The following is a 21358-nucleotide window of genomic DNA, read 5'->3' on the forward strand; positions in this document are numbered from 1 at the left end:
GTGCAGATTTTTCCCTCCCCTTTTTAGGAAGGGGGGGATTACTTTCAGGGAATGTCTGTTTTATGATAGTAATTTTTAATCTTTAGTAGATTACACAGCCAAGTAGACTGTGGGGGATGGAGGGTGGAGGAGGGAGGGGGGGGGGTATCAGAATCATTCTCATTTTTCAAGATTCATATTTTCCATGTTGTTGATTTCAAATGCTTGATGAGTTCTTGTGCAATGTCTTTCCTGATTGGGGAATTTAGTTCAGCCATAAATGCAGAGAATCAAATTGATTCACTTTATAAGCAAGCAGATTATGCAAATGAACGTAGAATTACTTATAAATGGGGAGAATGATAGAATATGTATACTGCTTATTATCTCTACAGTATGTATTTGACTTTGTATTATTGATAGGTTCCAGGTACACATCATTCAATACATTCCCTTGAGATTGAGGCACACCCTTGGCAGTGGCAAATAAAAATATAAAATATAAAATAATTAATCTTTCTTCTCTCTGTGTTTTCATAATTTTCAGTCAATTCACAAATGGCAAACCTGAGAAATCATCCGAGTGAGAGAAACAAACCTCTCTCAGTATGTGTATCCCATGTATTTGATGCTGTCTGGAACAAAAGAGTATGACACGTTGCCACCGTAGCATTTGGTTGATTGATGCCAGCAAGCATTTGGCCTCCCTTGATAAAAAAATTATAAAATAATTAGCCAATCAGCATTGAGCTGAGCTCAACTGTGGGTTGTCCTGAAAACGCAGTATGTCCCCCATGGGAGGCCAGTTGGATTTGGCTTCCCACCAATCAAATCACATCCTAAGCAAAACGTCATCACTGTCATAATTTTCAGAAAAACTTGTCTGTTTCTGGTCTGCTTGTGTTGATGTCCTCCAGTAGCTAGCGTGCTAAATTGACACTTTCCTAATCCATGGATGGAGATGTGGATTTTGACTTAATTCTCTGTACAGGCCAATGATTATAATGGCGATTCTGATGTAACCATAAATTAATATATTGTGCCACTGGCCTGAGACGATTGAAGTTCAATATGTAGCCTAGTAGTCTCCGGTTAACTAGCTTGTTAACTTAGCTGGTTCATTGTTGCCCATGCGAGGAAGTTAGGGTAGTGAGCATTTTAGCTAGGTAGCTGATGAAAACAAAAACTTAAAGCGTACTGTATGACATATCCATAGACCGTTTTGCCAACATGAAAGTGAGGAGGATAGAATTGGCCTTTCAACTAGTCTACAAGTAGGGTGAGTCAACTTGCACGCACACATACACAAGGAAATCAATACTATGGATAGCCACATGATATTTAGCAACATTGATTGGACTAAATAGTTTTTGGTATCTTTATTTGATTTGATGATGTTTAAGTGTTTAAGTTGAAATGGTGCTGGAATAGCGGAAGCAGTGCTCCTGTTGTCTTTGTGCTGACTTGCGGTAAACTCCGTGGTTAACAGAGTCTAAATCAGTAGTTGTTTAGTCAACTTTATACAACAGGTGAGTCTAATCCTGAATACTGATTGGTTAAAACCGCATTCCAGCCGGTGTCTATTCCAGAAGTTACCACCGGCGAAATGCATATTTACTCTGTTCCATCTGACTCATCAGCCCAGCCAGGCACTTTATAAACGTGATCTCCGCTATAAAAAGCATCGAGACATTATCTCACATTTAATTTTGACCAACATTTCGTTTTCAACAGCGGAGATTTGTATAAACCTTGCTGTCTGTCTCTCCGACATTTGAAACATTACTTCAACATTAAAATCCGACCTCCAGCTGTCCCATAGTAATGATTATGTCGGGAGTTGGGACTAGACAGACAGGCCTGCAGCGTTTGTCAGCCAGTCGAAATCATGAATCAGCTGACATCATTTTTATGGATATACAGTATACAAAGAAATGTACATTTATTTGTATTTTTTACGAAACGAAGTGCATCTAGTTTTTAATCTTTCCAGCTTCCGTTTGAAGTGATTGTGTTCGCTGTGTTGTTGGCTATCTCCTCTGAACAACAGTGTCCTGACGAGTGAGCACATTCTTTTTTATGCCATGCGAAATCGTGCCTCATTAGCTCATTGTTATGGATGTATCCAAATGAATGTCACTAGGAAACAGCTTAAATAAATGCAACTTTGCTGTTGTTCTGGCTGCACTTTTTGGCGTGACTGTAAATTATCCTTAGTTGGCTAGCTAGCAAGCAAGGGATAAGAATGTTGCCAGCCAGTATTGTAATGGAACATTTAGAATGAATGACTGGGTCGCGTCCATAGATACAGAACCAAAAGACTGAACTACTGGGTCCCGTCTCTAGCAACAGAACCGATAGAACGAACGAACGACCAGCCGGATTGGGTAGCAACCCTAGATTTCTTTCTGGACTATATCTCGTGGAAGGATGAAATAGTATGAATAAATTCATCAAAATAAAGTTTTTAATTAAAATATGTCAATCATTATTTTAATATGTTGGTATCCCATTGTATAAAAGTGATAATTCCCTCGAAGCTGGTGTTTGGAGACTTTGGCTCGGGCCTAACAACACCCATGCCAAAATATCCTCCAAACACCAGCTTCTCGGGCATTATCACTTAAGTCGAAAACATTAACTTACTTGACAATGCTGCGGGTCATATAACTATTTGTTACATGAATATTTGCTTTGTGGACTTTCCCTGGACTGATGTTGCTCTCCAATTTTGTGATGGAACAAATATATGTGTAGTTGAATTTATTCCACCACTGTGTGACGTTAGTTTTTTTGTTGTCACTGGCCTTATTGTATATCACGGTGGCGTATGAACGAATGGGTTAAAGAGAAAACAACGCAATTATCACAACATAGGTTGTAATATGGCTCTTTTACTGGCTTGGCTTCCTCAGTGATTTTACCCACACACCGCTACTGGCCCTTGGTTATATGTATCATCACTAAGGTTCATCCTTGCTCTTAGTTGAGTTCATCATTTTTGGCAATTTGATGTGAAGGTTCTGAATCATTGCAGGGTTCCGGAATCATTGTAGTCTTCCTACTGACTAACCTGCAGCTGGGGTACAGAATAAACTTTGTTTTTTACTCACAGACTATAATGAATACAGCTTTGGCAAAGTCTGATAGCTTGACATGTCAAAGACATTCTCAAACACAATTGTTTGATGCAATTATAGTGAAGTCAGGGTAGTATTCTGTAGACTTTGAGGGAAACATAATATTATGGAAATATTTCTTTGGTGTGGTCTGGAAAGTTTTTGAAAAACATTTGGAAGCATTTTCCTCATAAAATACTTAACTATTTAAGTGACAGGATACTGTTTCTTGGTTTTTGTTCCTCTTTTGTCTCAAAGTATCGGGAAAAGAGTTAGTTGGCAATAGACATCATTTGAAAGATACAATTTTGACCTTTTACTACTATACGTTTTACTGTGTTGTATCTTTATAGTCTCGGATTGGAAGGCAAGATATATTGGAAATGCTGATGTTTTGTCGATACTTACTCTTCCACCGGTGTATCCATTACACAAGCAAATTCTATGAAAGCTGTTGGGAAAAAACGGAGCCTGTGTTTCTGAACACCCCGTTACACAGTAGTGCATATTTTTGCATTGCTTTTCATAGCAAGTGTGACTCTTGATGCCGTCATTGCACTTGGTTACCACTTCAACTGTGGATTAGGAGACAAAGAAGGCTCTTCTTCCCTGGCTGCAATCTGCTAGATAATGCCTGGCGTGGAATTGGCCGCTCATTAACAAATCCTTAACCACCTCTCTGATGACGAGCTCCTCTGTCGTCTATTCCACTTTCCGCTGACTTTTGGGAACCCTTAAACTCACTATGCTGGTTTCAGTTTTTCCTCCCTCGCTTTTTTAAATTGCCACTTCTTGAATTACTAAGCTGTCCTAATAGGTACAACCTGTGCTGACTGTTCAAGGGATCGCTTTTTGAAATGGAACATACATCTTCGTTTGCCTATTTTTGTGCGGAGGATAAACACTATCCATGATGCTCGCTTGGTAACATGCAATCCTGTCATAAATTAATCTGGCCCTGAACACACGCCTCAGTGCCAGGGCTTCAAATGTGGCTTCTATTTCTTCAACATTGACATCAGCATCTTTCCATCTTCACTCTCTCTGTTCTTACATTCTCCTCCCTCAATCCCTCACCCCACACACACTTTATGTCTCCCTTTGTCCAATTGACAAAAAAACTGAAGATGTCAGTAGCACTGTTAAACTTGACTATGAATTACATCTCTGTCCTGTGCCCTTTTGGTTTTCTGTTTGCTTGTGTCCTGTGTTCTGGAGCTCTGTAAACATGACCGGTTAACATTCTGTGTCGTGTTATCAGAGGTGAGACCACCCACCTTTGCAGAGGGGGAAAACGATGGAGGAGAAAGGTGCAAATCACAGATGGCCAGCGAACATTGTCTAAGCCACATACGTGGTAAGTGATGGATGTTTCATTCCTTTATGTCTGAGCATTATCATATATAAAGTAGGGCGTAAACACAAGCATTTGCTCACTAATGGAATTTGTCAACAGGAAAGAATAAGCATTATATTGTGCTCTTCTCCTCTCTCTCTCTCTCTCTTTTCTCTCTCTTCGCTGATGCTTTGCCAAATACTTATCCCCTCTCTTGTGAACATTTAGCATTAACTCAGGGGAACTCCTGGGAATCGCAGTGGATAATGAAATTACCTCTGCGCAAACAAATAGGGTCAAACTCTCAAGGAGAAGAGTATTAGAACCATATTTTGCTAATTATGTGGCAGGTTCTTTCTTGCATCTATGGAGGCTGTTGAATAGCGTGGATATTCATATGTCAGCATATCCAATCCTGATTTAATATGCTACCGAAAAAGGGCTACGAAACTCAAACAAACAACAAACAACACAATAGGAGTCATGCAACACATTATCCTACTAAATGCGTTCTATTAAGACAGGGTTTAATTGAATCATTGGATTTCATTAAAACCTAGACATTTTCTGAATAAACATCCAATAAATAGCAACAAAAATGATTAAGTAAACTACCCGCACACAAGTACCGATGGTAACGAAACATCAGCAGTGTATTGCCCTGTACTGAAGATCCATTTCCCATATACATATTCAATGTCCAGGCTATAGACCTACACCTATTCTGAATAATGGTGTCTGTTTAGAGGTGGAATATTTATGAAATCTAAGAAATTGAAGCAATCCTTCCCAGGGGCAAGGCCCTTGTTATCCTAAACGGTATTTTATCCACCACAATGGTATCAGCTCTCCAGTTTACTAATTAGTCTTACCTGTATAATCATACCCAGCAGTGAAATGCATGCTATTACCTATATTAGCCATGACAAAGCATTTCGTATCGTAATGATTGAGCATGACTGGTGGGAATTAGTTTAGTTTACAAAATCTAAATAAAGTGGGGGAGGGGCCATTATAAAATTCATGCACATTGCATGCACAAGGCCTGGAGCTGTTTGTGTGTGTGGCTTTATAGCAGGAATTCACAATCTATCTGCTGGAGCTGCAGCAGGAAGAAGAATTTTCTTGGCACCAGCATTATCATTCCCTCATCTGCCAGAATGGGTTGACAGTGAATTTGCACTATCAGCAGAAATATTTGTGTTTTCTATTACTACATACTCGACATTCTACAGAAAGACAAAGCTTCCCGCCAAGGGATATCGATAAATCTGACAAGACAACAGCGGAGACCACCTATGTTGCATCGCTGTGTTGGCTCGAGTATCTGCCGCGCTGGAATCAGCACGTCCATATTTTTTCTGTCTGTTGCTGTGTTGGCTTTGTTGGCCACCTACTCTAATATCATTAACAGAAGTCCTCCATCTTGTAATCTCCTCTAAACTGAGCAAAGCATAGCTGGATTATTGCTGCTAACATTCTCATAAATTTGGGATTAATTCTAAGGTAAATTAGGATTGAAAGAGGTAGGGCTTCACCGCTAGTTAATCTCTCTCTCTCTCTCTCTCGCTCTCTCTCTCTCTCTCTCTCTCTCTCTCTCTCTCTCTCTCTCTCTCTCTCTCTCTCTCTCTCTCTCTCTCTCTCTCTCTCTCTCTCTCTCTCTCTCTCTCTCTCTCTCTCTCTCTCTCTCTCTCTCTCTCTCTCTCTCTCTCTCTCTCTCTCTCTCTCTCTCTCTCTCTCTCTCTCTCTCTCTCTCTCTCTCTCTCTCTCTCTCTCTCTGTCTATCGCTGCATGAAAGCCCTGTCGTTCTCTGTTATTCCTCTCCTCCTTTTCCTCCCTCCTTTTTATGATGATAATTCCTAGCAGTTTGTTAATCGACATGTGTCCTGATTAGTAGTGGACTTCATCCTCAGATTATAGCCCTTACTTATTGCAATAGTGGGCTGGCAGGAAGGATCAATGGCTCAATGGGTCAATGTTTCTCTCTTGAGGCCAACTGTTAACAGGTGTAGACGGAAGTATGGCACACCAACAGTCCAAATCGCCTTTGTGGGTGGATTTGTACTCCATGTACATTATAACTGAAGGGCCCATGACATCTGACATGGATCAGCTGGAACCTAAAGGGATTTTCATATTTGATTAAAAATGTCTGACCAAAAGGAATAACTCCTACTAAACAGACAAACAAAAAAACACCAACACACGACAAAGAAGGGAAAATGAACTAACTGGCAGGGAAGGCAATTTGTCGCTGGAGCACGGTGCTCGGGCTGTCCCCCATCCAGATTTCCCATAAGGTATATGCTTCAGTGTAATTCATCACATGCCCATACTGCTAACTGCTCTTTCTCTCCATGAAATATGAAACACTATGAGAGAGCATTTTTACATGGCATGCTGAATGGGTTCTTATTTTGCCAAGCTCCCTACGGATTTCCCAACACCTTTTTCAGCTATTACTACATGAAGGCCGGAACTCAAGCAAAGCACATTTCACAACTTAAACAATGTAATCATAAATAGTTTTATCAATTTAACATTTAACATTTAATATGGAATGTTATAGACCTGTTTAGGAAGTTAAGTAAAGGGTAGAAGTAGGTCTACACCTGCAAGAATTCATTCTTCAATAAATGCCGGTGTCATGACACAGAAGCCATGGTGCACGGAAGCCTGTATTGAGTTCTAAAGTTCTTCATATAGATTTACACGGAACAACTACGGATGACTCCTCTCAGCCCTATCTCAGAGTCAGAGTTCACACAGTCAGCTACAAGGCGAGTTGAGACATTTTTCTCTCAAAGCTGTGAAGTTAAGAGAGGGTGGGTGCATGAGCGGCGAATGAGGGATATTTAATGCACAGTAAACAACTAAAGCACTCCAAGCTTTAAATCCCAAGGGAGGAGGAGATGTGGACTCAGTCTGGCGAGTCTCTCCTTTCCACTCACAGTGGGAGATGGCAAATGCCACCCACCCTGAGCACAGCGCTTGTGTTAATCCTATGCTGGGCTGGTCCAGAGTAGCCAGGAAGGCCAGCATCCATCCATCCATCTGCCTGCCTGCCTCTGTGGCCCTGTTCTACCCCCTTTAGCCTCCACTGGTGATGGTGATGGCCACATCAGAATGAGGCAGTGGCCCAGGTTAGAGAGGTTAGAGGTGTGGTGTTGTGCAGGGCAGATGGAAGCCCTGGCCTTGATTTAACTCTTTGATTTAACGTTTCATTTCCTAGCCCAAGCTTAATTCTGGGGAATGACTGTCTACAGATGTAGGATCTTAATTTAATCCAATTTGCTACAGCAGGAAAATAATTGTGGAGCAACAAGAAATGACTCAAACAACAAATTAAAACAGCTATATTCCTTTAAAAAATCGGCAGGTTCAAATTCTAAGAAATGTGAGCTGAATAAAAAATAAATCCGATTTTTTATTTTTTGAGAATGGCGGTTGGTAATTAATCCTTTGTGGGTGACAAAGAAGAGCATTACGGACGCTCCGTTTGTCAAGCCAACATTAAGGCCTAATTTTGAAAATTGAGCGTGCAGTCAATTTCCACTAGCTAGCAGGATGCCTTGGGGTAAAAGGTAGAGTCTGACAGGAGGGCTAATTCTGTCTGCCTTATTTACGCCTATGCATCATCCATCAGCACTCAACTGACACACAGACAGTGGGATTGGAAATTAGACCCAACGTTGCCTCACCGTTCAGAATTGATGATGACACCCAGTGTTTGTTGGGTATGTGAGCGTCTGGGAGCTGGCATGAGATAGAGAGAGCGTCAAACCTGGGGAAATACATCTTTTTTTAATAACAGTCAGCAAGGTTAATGTAGTTTACCTTGGAGAGCTGGCAGTCAGTGAGTGGAGCTAGCGCCTGGGAATGTAGTGGCGGGGTTATGATGACAGAAGAGCCGACAGTAGAGAGATGTCTGTGTGCTATGTGGTGCTGTTACCTATGGTAGCTGTATACAGGAGCTCTCTCTGCCCACCCCCCGTCTGAAAGCTATTTGTTGTACCAAAGAGGCAGGCAGCATAAAAAGGAGGTAAAAATCTAACTCGTAATACTATTGTGTGCCTATAACCATCTGTCACTGCTAGCCTGGAGATGAGGGGAAGATTACGAGGAATAAACAGTGAGCTCCAGAGTATCGGTGAAGCCTCAGGGCAAAAAGAGAGGAAACAAAATAAAAAGGCGGAAAAAACTAATGTGGGGACATCAAAGACATTCTAATTCTGAAGCAGTCAAGGATTACAGTTTGTAACCTGTGCTGACAACAGATAAATGACAGGCAATATTATAGGAACGCTCCAAGGGTCTTTCTGAGAAGACAGCGATGATGTTGATGACGTTGTTGATGATGATGACGATGGCGGTGGTGATGATAATGATAAGTATTTTTGTATTGTATTATTTTTAACAGATCCATCAACACAACCAACTGAAAAAATTATTTTCTTGGATGCCAACGGCTTAAGGAAGGCATTTGGTAGCTCCTGGGGCATCCGCAGATCTCCTTTTTAAATTGACCGTGAAGGCTCTTAGAATTCCTATTCAAGCAGGATATTCTCTTTAAACCTACCATTTATTGCTTTTAGAAGACAAACCTCTCATGTCTCAAAATACAGTGCCACTGCTTTTAGAGACCTGAGCCTAGGGACAATAACGTAGAACAGTGGAGACAACCTTTGCCAGGATTATGCTCTTGGTTGGTATATAAATTTGGCACCCAAGAATCTTACAGCCGATGCGTCACAGAGAGAAAAGCAGATAAACACTGTGGTTTGTTCATTTACATGTTTTATTCAATCGTATTATTGAAACTATTTATAGTCAGTCTCTGAACGATATACCTTCTCAGAAAGATGTGTTTTGAAAGATTTACTTTACCTAGGTGTAGTGTCTGGGACTGGCCAGTTAGTGCACACACGGTGTGTGAATAAATGTGTATGCCACTTCACACAGTCCAGCCGCCCTTACCACTGACCTTGTCATTGTGGCCCACTGCTGCCGATGCCTTTTCCTGTTTGGACAGCTCAGGTCAAGGTCTCCTTCTCAAGGTCTGACCGACGGGCTGTCATGTCAAACCCAGCCCAGACCCCTGTCAAAGACCGCAGGCTCGGCCTCCACATCTCACACGGTACCCCTGGCCCCCTCCCTCCCACGTGACACATACCCCTGGCCCACACCCTCCCCCAGAGAGTGACAGCAAGGTTTGTCACTGCTAATGCTCCTAGCTGTATCGTTAACAGCGGAACAGGAGTATTTTGACATTGGCAGAATGTAATTATTATACTGTATATGCAATTGTTATAGGATTAATCAGGTATTGACCATTTCATTGGGGTTATCACACTGTGTACACAGAAGGTAGCTAGTGGTCATTGGAGCGTATTGATCATTTTTATATTATGAAAAGGAAAACGAATAATACAGGATGCAACCAGTTTATGGTCCAATGATGGTGTCTGAGTAGAATGTATTGTAATAGTGGCTATTAAGGTGATATCTTAGAACAATGAGGTATGTATGGATGGAACATACAATATCATCTAGTCGCTGACACCTCCAGTATTTTCCTTTGAACAAAGCAGCACACAATCCCCTGCTTATTTTGGACCTTCTTCATTAAGGCCGATGGTGATTTCACTAGCTAGCTTTTAAGTGTCCCTCTAATTAGGTGTCTATATTTCTGTATCTCGTTATTGAATTGATGTTATATTGTACTTTATAGTAAATAGTGTTTGAATTTTAAAACACACCTCTTGGGTGCAACATAAAGGAGAATTTTTGATCACATTTTCTGTAAATGAAAGGATCCTGCGTTTTAGCTTCGGAACGCATTCTAATGAGTTTTTGAATGGGCAGGTTCCTAAGCAGATGCATTTTCTAATTATTGTTTTATTTAGCTATGTCTGTACATCTCCTTCTCTGGTCACAGCACGACAGACAGCTTCTTGGGGATGGAGTGGCAGGGGGGACGAAAGGAGGATTGAGAAGAGAAAAAAAATCAGCGGTGGTGGTGGTGGTGTTGATGGCCACTGGTTTCCTTGGGCAACCAATTGATTTATTAGAGGCCCGGGATGAGATGTGTTAATGTACCACATAGTATACCTGATGATAGGGAGACTCTCCTGTTTCAGCCTGGGTTGACAATTAAGACCTGGGTGACTGTAGCCAGGGGTTAATGCTCCTCATTAAAAGAACTAGGTCATTAGTGTGGAATCAAGGCTCTTAAGGCGGCATGGGGAGGGGAGGGGGGGTGTTAGGGGGTGTACTGGGGTGTTGGGAAGGGAAGGGGGCGAGGGGGGTTGGCATAGTAAATTCTGCATCTCCATGAACACAGCTCTTACATTAATTAACCTCCCTTTTCCTTGTTGAAGAAAAATGTGTTATCATATATGCACATGGCTGTACACCAATTAATTGCAAGAAAAAGAAGCTAGTTTACCGTCATCCCAGTGGTCGCCTTGTCTTCCTGCGCGGGAGTTCTATTATTTCAGGGAAGGAGGGAGCAAGAAGAAAAAAGACAAACAATTCTAATGTCTGTACGATGAGCAAAAAGGGTATTAAAATTAAGAAGGGAATCATGGGCAGGAATCAGCTTTACCACAGGGGAAACGAGCAAATAAAAGCCACGGAAATGAAAATAAATAAGCTTTGCTAATACCTCACCTTAGGAGTCTCTCTCTGTACCCAGTTGAATCAGGGGTATTTAGAAGATACTTCTATACCAGCACTATTAAGCTGATATACAGGGCTTTGACCTTCAGCAGAAAGCCCTTTGTGGAAACAAATCCATGTTCTTTGCAGTAAGAACAAGGCGAGTGTGTCATGTCACTTGACCAACAGGAGCTGCTGTGACATGAAACCTGGTCCCACAGCTGGTCCCAATTGAGGTACAGTTTTGGATGATTAAACAGTGATTTGGAGTCCATTACTACAATACTTCATACTCTTTTCTGTAAAGCTCCTTATGGAGATGTCTGCCTCCATTGGTAATAGGTAAGTAAAAATACTTTCCCTGGATAACAAGGTATTCAGATGGGTTTTGGTTTTAAAAACCCATGCTCCACGCGAAACATGACAGAGGAATCACCTCGAAGACAGCTTTTCCAAACGTTACTCATTTCTTCCTGGTATTTTCTTTGTACAAGGTTAACGTTACGGTAACACGTTGTTCCTATTCTTATTTTCTAGTTGAGCTTTATAGAGACAGAGATCATTTGTTCCTCGGTTGTAATTCAGTACATTTTCAACCATAAAAGTGAATACTGTGTATAATTGACATTAGACAATAGAGTAAGGAAAGAAAATGCTCCAGTTTCTGTTTATGGTCACAGTACGTAAGGGTAACTGGCCACCAATTAAGTTGACTGAAAGAGTACCATTCATTAGGTTTATTAAAATGCATAAACGTTGAGGTAATTAAGTAAATAGGTGAGATCACAAAGCTTAGGTGATTGAGCGCAAAGCCTGACAACCTTCTGGTTTTTCACAAAGACAGACCATGATATTCTCCAGTCATTATAGCACTAGAGTGACATGGCCTGCCTTGCTATTTCATATATCCACGACCTAATCTAGGGGCCGGGCACTGGAGATACTATTGCATTTTTTTTTTATCAAAAAAAAATCGAGTGGTTGAGGACTTTGAAAATTCAAGGGGCTAAATGATCCGTATTATCTGCAAATATGATAGTGTTTTTTATCTACTAATTTCCCCAGCACTTTAATGAGACAGTGTCGTCTGATGGAGCGATTTGAATTTAAATGATATAATACTTGAGATAGCCTAATTCCCCCATACATATTTAATATAACATATTATCTTTCCTTCATGATGTTCTAATGTGATAGCTCAGCTATTGAGCCAATATGTTGGAAAATGGAAGATACTGTACAGTGTGTAACTGAGCAGAGGCTTTTAAGGCTAAGAGGAAGGCTATACTCAGCTCCTTGACTATTGTTTATTTTGGCTTTGGTTATCTTGGTGGTACATTCCTAGCAATCATTCTCAACGCACATATCAAGTCAATTTGAAAGGACCACATCCTGATTGGGATAATCATAAAATGTTTGTACGGTATATCTACCTCATCTCTACCTATTTACCCTTCGTGCTGTTTGTGCCTAGAAATGTTTGTACCATGTTTGTGCTGCTACCATGTTGTGCGGGTGCCATGTTGTGTTGTCATGTGTTGCTGCCATGCTGTGTTGTTGTCTTAGTCTCTCTTTATGTAGTGTTGTGTATTTTGACTTACATTTTTATTTTTATTCCCAGGCCCGTCCCCGCAGGAGACCTTTTGCCTCTTGTTAGGCCATCATCGTAAATAATAACTTGTTCTTAATTGACTTGCCTAGTTACATAAAGGTCAAATCAAATTTTAAAAAACCTAATCAAACATATTTGGCCCACAGTCCAAGGGCAATACACTATTTGTCCTTTCCACATAAGAAACAGTAAGGGAAATCACAAGAGCCAAGTATTGCAGTTAGTTGTTATATTTCCCATGTTGGGTATATCCAGAGGAGTGGGGTTTTGCCAAGAGTTAATTGAAGCTATAGGAGGCTAAGAAATAAGAGATTTGCTCAATTAACCAATATGGCACAGCTGAGTACAGCACCTGTGCATACTGGAGGCTCTCCACTTCCACCGCACCATAGACACCATGGCTGATTACCCTCTAGAGTGCACAATGATAAAATACAGTCTATAACATATCCTAACCTACCTGGTGCAAGCAAAGCTGGCAGGGAAAAGCTAACATGCCATACAATAGAAATCACATCAGATATAATTGCTCTCCTGGTGTTAATATGCACTTGTGTTCAGAGTACACAATTTTAGTCAGTGGTATAATGATATGTGGTGAACAGGCGCCCATTTTAACTGCTGGATAACACTTAAACTCCCAAGCAACATCCTGTTATAGAATATGAATGTGTTCTTTTGCAAAAATGAACATAAAATCTAAGTTTTATTTTAAATGACCCGTTGACATCCATATAGGTGAATTTGTTTATACACCCACATATACAGATGTAGGATCTTAATTGGATCCTATAAAACGTCAAATCAAATCAAATTGTATTTTTCACATGCGCCGAATACAACAGGTGTAAACCTTACAGTGAAATTCTAACTTACAAGCCTTAACCAACAATGCAGTTTGAAGAAAAACGTGTGTTAAGAAAGTATTTAATCAATAAACTGAAGTAAAAATTCAAACAAATAAAAATAATAATAACAATTAAAATGCAACAATAAAGTAACAGTAACGCTATATAGAGGTTAGCCCGGGTAGCCATTTCATTAGCTGTTCAGGAGTCTTATGGCTTGGGGGTAGAAGCTAGGTGTCTGGTTAGACTGTTAACTCTCCTTCCAGACTCACATTAAGCATCTCCAATCCAAAATTAAATCTAGAATCTGCTTCCTATTTCGCAATAAAGCATCCTTCACTCATGCTGCCAAACATACCCTCGTAAAACTGACTATCCTACCGATCCTTGACTTTGGCGATGTCATTTACAAAATAGCCTCCAACACTCTACTCAGCAAATTGGATGCAGTCTATCACAGTGCCATCCGTTTTGTCACCAAAGCCCCATATTCTACCCACTACTGCGACCTGTATGCTCTCGTTGGCTGGCACTCACTTCATATTCGTCGCCAAACCCACTGGCTCTAGGTCATCTATAAGTCTTTGCTAGGTAAAGCCCCGCCTTATCTCAGCTCACTGGTCACCATAGCAGCACCCACCTGTAGCACGCGCTCCAGCAGGTATATTTCACTGGTCACCCCCAAAGCCAATTTATCCTTTGGCCGCATTTCCTTCCAGTTCTCTGCTGCCAATGACTGGAACAAACTGCAAAAATCACTGAAGCTGAAGACTCATATCTCCCTCTCTAACTTTAAGCACGAGCTGTTAGAGCAGCTCACAGATCACTGCACCTGTACATAGCTCCATCTGTAAATAGCCCATCCAACTACCTCATCCCCATACTGTTATTTATTTAATTTATTTTGCTCCTTTGCACCCCAGTATCTCTACCTGCACACTCATCTTCTGCACATCTATCACTCCAGTGTTTAATTGCTATATTGTAATTATTTTGCCACTATGGCCTATTTATTGTCTTACCTCCCTTATCCTACCTCATTTGCACACACTGTATAAATACTTTTTCTATTGTATTATTGACTGTATGTTTGTTTATTCCATGTGTAACTCTGTATTGTTGTTTGTGTTGCACTGCTTTGCTTTATCTTGGCCAGGTCGCAGTTGTAAATGAGAACTTGTTCTCAACTAGCCTACCTGGTAATTAAATACAGGTTAAATAAATAAATAAGAAGATTATTTAAGAACCGGTACCGCTTGCCGTGCGGTAGCAGAGAGAACAGTCTATGAATAGGGTGGCTGGAGTCTGTGGCAATTTCTAGGGCCTTCCTCTGACACTGCCTGGTATAGAGGTTCTGGATGGCAGTAAGCTTGGCCCCAGTGATGTAATGGGCCGTATGCACCTCCTTCTGTAGTGCCTTGCGGTCGGAGGCCGAGCAGTTACCATACCAGGCGGTGATACAACCAGTCAGGATGCTCTTTATGGTGCAGCTGTAAAACTTTTTGAGGATTTGAGGACCTATTCCAAATCTTTTCAGTCTCCTGAGGGGAAAGGCATTGTCGTGCCCTCTTCACAACTGTGAAGTGCTTCCCTTTGTAGTCCATAATAGTTTGCAAGCCCTGACACATGCGACGAGCGTCGGAGCCGGTGTAGTAGGATTCAATCTTAGTCCTGTATTGACGCTTTGCCTGTTTGGTGGTTCGTCTGAGGACATAGCAAGATTTCTTATAAGCGTCCTGGTTAGAGTCCCGCTCCTTGAAAGTGGCAGCTCTAGCCTTTAGCTCAGTGCGGATGTTGCCTGTAATCCATGGCTTCTGGTTGGGGTATGTACGTTCACTGTGTGGACGACGTCATCGATGCACTTATTGATGAAGCCAGTGACTGCTGTGGTGCACTCCTCAATTCATCGGAAGAATTCCGGAACATATTCCAGTCTGTGCTAGTAAAACAGTCCCGTAGCTTAGCATCTGCCTCATCTGACCACTTCCATATTGCGCGAGTCACTGGTAACTCCTGCTTTAGTTTTTGCTTTTAAGCCGGAATCAGGAGGATAAAGTTATGGTCAGATTTGCCAAATGGAGGACAAGGGAGAGCTGTGTATGTGTCTCTGTGTGTGGAGTAAAGGTGGTAAAGGTTTTTTTCCCCTCTGGTTGCACATGTACCTAGGTAAAATAGATTTTAAATTTCCCTGCATTAAAGTCCCCGGCCACTAGGAGCATCACCTCTGGATGAGCATTTTCTTGTTAGATTATGGGCTTATACAGCTCGTTGAGTGCGGACGCACTCAACTTGTAGTGTATTTGAGGTTTAAAAAAGCTTCTTGTGTTCCACTATGACATTTCAGACTTGATTTTCCCTTGTGAATAATGTATCAACCCTTAAAAAAAATCATTTAATTCATTCATTTCATCATTCATTATAATAATCATTCACATTTCCTGTTGCTGCAGAATTATTTTCCTGCTGTAGCAAACTGACTCAAATTAATATCCTACATCTGTATCTGGAAAGGACATATTCTTCATGTGAATACTTGACAGGTAAATGCAGTGACTGCATGTCGCAGACAGTGTAGTAAAGGGGAAACAGCATTACTTTTTAAAGTTTATTTATTTTGTAATAATGTTGGGTGTTGAAAAAAGTTAAGTTACATTTTCTTAAGACCTGTCTGGTTTTATAGTTCAATGCAGGAACAGAAAAAGCTGAGTATCTCTGAAGTCTTAAGTTCTGGCTTCCAATGGAAGGGGACGTGGAGAAGTAGGCCGATCAAAAGACCTGAATTCTATTTGTTTGTTTCAAGGGACCACGACAAAGGCCTCAAGGTCTTCTTCAAGATGGTTCTGAAGCTGAGAGAGGAAAGGGACCAAGACTTTCATGTGTCGGTCCTTGGCGAGACCTTTTCCTTGGTGCCAGGTACACAGCTTTTAACTTTACATAAGGGCGGGGTGTTTTTCATCTGCACTGTTTGGGATTTATTAATATTCTCAAAGACACAAATTTTCCCCAGGATTGAAATAATGGATCATACTTAAAAGGGGAAGAACTCATTTCAGGTTTTAATACGGTAAGCCTGTTGGACCCAATTATTGGAGGTGCTTTGCCATTGTCATCCTGTATTTCTCCTTGAGGAGATTAACTGCCAACACTGAATAGACCTCAGCAATATCCCAGGACTTTGTTCATTTACAGAATCTGCTATGAAATGGAATATTTTTTCTTCTTTTTGAGATGATTCCGCAGAAGAAGGGTACTGTAGTGTGTGAAGATCCAAAGTGTAATATGGATTTGGCTCCCATGTTTTACCTAATTATTGCAATTTGATCCTAAAGCAGGGACTGTCCCTAACCCTCTACAGTAAAGCCTGTAACAAAACCATGGTAATACATTTTGCCCGTTTGAGAAGAGTGGAAGAGAGACCATGAGACACTCCAAGTGAATATTATCATCATCAAAACATGTATAGTGATGTACAGAATGGACTCCCTGGTTCACACACCTGCATACACAAACTGAACACAACACCCTATTGAAAAGCTTCAAGCTGGGTTTTATACCATCCCTTCTGGGAGTGGTTGTGAAGCTGGCATGGCCTGGATTGCACTAATCTCTCATTTCCTTAATAAGTACACCATATTCATTTCTTTAGCCATTTTATTCTCCTTTGCATCTATATTCTCATAATTCCCCCCATGTTCTGCTCTTTCCTCCTGTTCTGTTTCCACCCCTACAGGCCTCTCTCTCTCTCTCTGTGCCACCTAGCTAAACCTTTCTGCAGGACATCCTCCTTTGTTATTCCACCACAGCGCTCGTACTCCTCCCTCCCCTTCCTGTAAGTGCCTGGAGTGAGCATCATTCATGGATCATTACTTTTCAAAGAAATTTAAGCACGGAATGCCATTTAATTTTTCCAAATGTAGTCTGTCATTAGAAATCTTAGCTGTCACAGCAATGCCATTTTTGGTGTGATGTGTTTGTTGCCTCATTTCTTTTAATTTTATCTCCATTAGCTTAATTCTTTTTTAATATTTTCATCTAACGAACTTTACAGTCCATTTTGTTTGAGTGTCTGCTAAGCGAGTTTTATGAAGCAAGCGGTTGGCTCTTCCATTTGGAGGGTGGGAAGGCGAGGAGGGCCCGGTGCTTTTGTCAGCTTATTTTTGGCACCTCAGCTTGCTTGCGGTTCTGCTTCTTTGCCTTGATTATACAAGCAAACAACTGCATGAAGTTCATTAAAAATAAGCAGCAGCTAATTAACCTGAACTTCAGACAAACCAGCACTGTCATCCCAGATCAGTTTGGAGCGTATTGAATTGTTAAAAGATTTCCTGTTATCCACTTCCACATATCCCCTTTCTCTCCTCTTTTCTTTCTCCCCTTCTGTCTTTCTGTCTCTCTTGCATTGCTGTGAGTTCACGATAGCATGCACTGCAAGCGTCTATACAAACTCAGATCCAATTAGACCCTTTTAGGTGTATTATTGACTCTCAGAGATGTTTGACATTTGTTCAGGGGTGTCCTATAAAGCAGACAGATTGGAAGTCCCAAATGCACAACACAGGCCCTGTGATAGTATAATACTGTTCTAGACCATGGAGTGCCCCTTAATTATATCTAAAACTGTTTACCCAGAGGTTGTGAGATACACTATTAGTGAAAGCCCTTCAAGCCCTTTGTTCATGTAATTTGCTTAATTACTTTGTATCAGTAGACGGATGAGATAAGTTTTCTATTGAGATCCTTGGGGACTGTTCCAGGAGTTATATGTTTGAATATCCATCTCTTTATTATTGTATCTTGAACAAATTCCATTTCACACTGTCCAGTGGAAATAATCGAAAATATGAGGGATAAAACGTCAAACCAATTAGTACGTCTTTGGATTCAATCAACATATCTTTATTGAAACGTACATGGTTAAACGACTGCGCTGAGTGTTTTGGTGGGCTGGGCTGTCTAGCGCCAAGAACTAGCCCAATGGCTGCCGATCCAGAACGAGCCTGAGGGAAGCTAAGCTGAGGCACCACACGCAGATTTCTCTCTCTATGTAGCAGGCAGCATGCCGTTCCCCTGTGAGTTCCCCTGCATTCCCTCTCTGTGCCTCCTCTTAGTACTTAATTACTGTGGCAGCTCAAAAGTCTCTCTCCCTAGATGCTTCCCCGCATGTGGCAATGGGTGGTGGCGGGTTGGGGGATTGGGGCTGGGGGGAGGGGGCAGTGGGGTCTGTTATGGTGGGTAGGGGGTTAGTGTTCTGATCCGTCTCATCAAGGTCCTGGTTGTGTCCTGGTTTTTGGAAGCAAGGAACATGAAAGTCTTAAGCCGCTCTACCCTTGAAGTTCTTCTCACCCACAGACGCCAGTTGTTGAAATACAGGTCAAGTCAGAGTGGAATCCAGACGTGGAACCCGAATTCCATGGTTCAATGGTATCAGGCAGGTCCCCTGTTAGCTATGGTCCAAACCCTACCACACTCACTGTGTGACACAATTAGTGGTCTTTACACAATGGGCTTTGGGAGAATTACAACTGTTTTTACCCAAAGGCATGACATTTCAAAAGGTGCAATAGACCTCACAGTATCACAATTCCATCCTTTACTTCCATCCTTTTTAGCTCTTGGATATATACAATATTCTTATGATTACCGCATAAAGATTCCACAAAATCAAATGTGCTGTTCAATGCTCCACAAATTACAGCGTACATGTCCACACTTATACAGTGAATTCAGAAAGTATCCCCGCCTTGACTTTTTTCACATCTTGTTGTGTTACCTTCTGAATTTAAAATGGATTACTTTTGCATGAACACACTCTTTGTGCAATAATAGTGTTACATTTTTGGGGGGGAATGACTAGCTCACCTCTGTAACCTACACATACAATTACAGTATCTGTAAAGTGAACTTCAAACATACACAACAGGTCAAAACACCTACTCATTCAAGGGTTTTTCTTTATTTTTACTATTTTCTACATTGTAGAATAATAGTGAAGACATCAAAACTATGACATAACACATTTTGAATCATGTAGTAACCAAAGAAAATCTAAAAATATTTTATATTTCTTCAAATAGCCACCCTTTGCCTTGATGACAGCTTTATACACTCTTGGCATTCTCTCAAACAGCTTCACCTGGAATACATTTCAATTAACAGGTGTGCCTTCTTAGAGGATCGGCGTTCGGTCAACGGGACAGTTGTAAATCATGCAGCGTGTTATATCAAGATCACAGATTTTAGAGTAACAACAAATGTCGGTACATAGAAGTGTCTTATTGTCACGATCGTCTTGCGGTGAGAGATTGGACCAAGGCGCAGCGTGTGAAAAATACATCCTCTTTTATTAGAAGAGAGAAAAACACGAAAACGAACACTATACACAAACTAACAAAATAACAAACAGACGACCGTGAAGCTATATAGAAAAATAGTGCTGACACAAACACTACACATAGACAATTACCCACAAACACCTAAAGCCTATGGCTGCCTTAAATATGGCTCCCAATCAGAGACAACAATAACCAGCTGTCTCTGATTGAGAACCAAATCAGGCAACCATAGACTTTTCTAAACACCTACACTGAACACAACCCCATACATACTACAAAACCCCCTAAACAATACACACACACTAAACTAGACAAAACACACAAACATCCCCCATGTCACACCCTGACCTAACTAAACTAATCAAGAAAATATATATAACAAAGGCCAGGGTGTGACACTTATATCGGCTGAAAGCTTAAATTCTTGTTAATATAACTGCACTTTCCAATTTACAGTAGCTATTACTGCGAAAAATGCCATGCTATTGTTTGAGGAGAGCTCCTAACAACAAAACACTTTTATCAACGCAATAGGTTTGATAAATTCACCTCTGAAGGTGAAATGTGTACTTACATTCGGAAATCTTGCTCTGATTTATCATCCAAAGGGTCCCAGAAAACTGTCGTTTTGTTAGATAAAATCCTTTTTCATATCATGAAAAGGTCCATATATTTTTTCATTTTGGACAAAAATTATAAGGATATTCAGTTATGAAGTTATGAAAACTGGTTGTTTTGCAAATGTTGAACATATAATATGGATACTAATACTTGCGAAGCTAAATCAAAGTCCAAGTTTTCAGATTTGACAATATTCTTGCAGTTAAATGGAATATGAATGTGAATGTCTTCTTCACGATTTGCCCAAATGTTCCTGGGGACTTCACACTAAAAGTATTGTTGTTCACTCATTTTTCAAGTTATCCATCTGAAACTTTGCACATACACTGATGCCATCTTGTGGACACTATCGGAATTACAACTAGAGTGATGTCTATAACTATGACCTTTCTCTTGCATTTCAAAGATGGTGGTAGAAAAAGACTGGTTGGTTTTTTCTTTGTATTTTCTTCTACCAGATCTAATGTGTTATATTCTCCTACATTCAATTCACATTTCCACAAACTTCAAAGTGTTTCCTTTCAAATGGTACCAAGAATACCAATATCCTTGCTACAGGGCCTGAGCTACAGGCAGTTAGATTTCGGTATGTCATTTAGGCCAAAAAAAAGGGAACTATACCTAATAAGTTTTAAAAGTTAATTTGTGGAATTTCTTTCCATCTTAATGCATTTGAGCCAATCACTTGTGTTGTGACATGGTAGGGGTGGTATACAGAAGATAACCCTATTTGGTAAAATACCAAGTCCCTATTATGGCAAGAACAGATCAAATAAGCAAAGAGAAACGACAGTCCATCATTACTTTAGAACATGAAGGTCAGTCAATCCAGAAAATGTCAAGAACTTTTA

The sequence above is a fragment of the Salvelinus alpinus genome, chromosome 10, assembly GCF_045679555.1.
Source record: "Salvelinus alpinus chromosome 10, SLU_Salpinus.1, whole genome shotgun sequence".
Taxonomy (NCBI): Eukaryota; Metazoa; Chordata; class Actinopteri; order Salmoniformes; family Salmonidae; genus Salvelinus; species Salvelinus alpinus.